This window comes from Pseudophryne corroboree, chromosome 2 (genome assembly GCF_028390025.1).
Source record: "Pseudophryne corroboree isolate aPseCor3 chromosome 2, aPseCor3.hap2, whole genome shotgun sequence".
NCBI classification, from domain to species: Eukaryota; Metazoa; Chordata; class Amphibia; order Anura; family Myobatrachidae; genus Pseudophryne; species Pseudophryne corroboree.
Genome location: NC_086445.1, coordinates 335692382 through 335694031, shown reverse-complemented (window position 1 = coordinate 335694031; position 1650 = coordinate 335692382).

The window sequence follows — 1650 nt, the reverse complement described above, 5'->3', positions numbered from 1 at the left end:
AACCCTGCCCATCGGGATCACCCGGCAAGAAAAGTTCAAGAGGCCCGGCAAGGACTGCACCTGCCTCAGCGTGACTTTGCGTGACATCAAGAACTGGCAAATAACCTCGCGGAGCTTCGCGACCTTGGCCTGAGGAAGGCGACATGATCCTGCCGTGTCAATTTCAATCCCCAAGAACGACAAACAGGAAACCGGCCCCTCCATTTTATCCTCGGCCACAGGAACGCCAAAGTGATAAAACAACGCTCGGATGCTGAACAGCAAGTCGCTGCAGCGCGGCGAATTCGCCCGTCCCACACACAGGAAATTATTGAGGTAATGCGCAACTCCATGACCCCCTGAAGAAGACTCCACGCACCAATGCAAGAATGTGCTAAACCTTTCAAAAAACGAGCAGGAAACAGAACATCCCATCGGCAAACATTTGTCAATGAAATATTCCGCTCCGATCCGAAAACCCATAAAACGGAATGAGTCCGGATGCAACGGGAGCAACCGAAACGCGGACTCAACATCGATCTTAGCCATCAGAGCTCCCGGGCCGTAACTACGAACCAACTCCAGCGCCTCGTCAAACGACTGGTACACCACCGAGCAGTGTGCCGGCGGTATCGCGTTGTTGACCGACGACCCTGTCGGGTAAGAAAAATGTTGAATGAGCCGAAAGGCACCCAGAGTCTTCTTGGGGACTACCCCCACTGGGGAAATGACCAACTCATCCACTGGGGGCGAGCTAAACGGGCCCTCCATCCTACCCATTCGCACCTCTTTATCAACTTTCTCGCGCAAAACAGACGGAAAGGCGCGAGCGGACTGAAGATTCCAGAGAGCCTTGACCGATACTTCACCCGCAACTGGCAAGCGGAAACCAAACTTAAAACCCTGAAACAAAAACTGGCCGTCCGTACTTTTCGGATACCAATCCAACCATTTGGACATGGCGTCCAAATTAATTGGCGTTGGGGCCCTCTTGAATGATCCCGCTCGTGCCGGGTTTTGCGTAGCTTTGCTTTCCCCTCGCGCCTTGCCGATTTCCTTTAAAACAGTTGGAGGCTGGGTGGAAGCCGCCACATTGCAAGCATGAATGTCGAAACCGACACTGCTTGCCGAAGGAACAGGTCGCATTATGAAATGCGAAGCACTTCCCCTTCGCGGGGGCCTGTCCTCCCCCGCGGATAGCCAACCTACCTCTCCTACCCGGTCCCCCTTCCGCGCTACTCCCCTGGGCGGACGACCCTGCGCGTTGCCCGTCCGCCCCCGGATTCCGGGGCTCCTTTGCGGGTTGAGAAGCCCTGGTGACATGGAGCCAGACCTCCACGTCCTTGCAACCAAAGTCAATAATCTGTAAGCAGTCCTGCTTCTCTCGGAACTTCTCATCATACATCCGCCATTCGATTCCTGACGATGTGCGCTGCATATCGTGTATCAAGTGCAGGTATCGTATGACGTTCATATGTTCCTCAGGCCTATCTTCCAGATAGCACGCCGCAAAGACGCAAAAACCGGCCAGCCAGTTGTCGAAAGTACGGATAGCTTCAGCTCTGATGCCTTTCTTAGCTGTCGCTGCCTTATACTCCTTCTTCGCGTCCTTAGTCAGCACGAACATATCCACGTAATCGCCTCTGCAGATCTTTCTTCGGCAGCTATCCC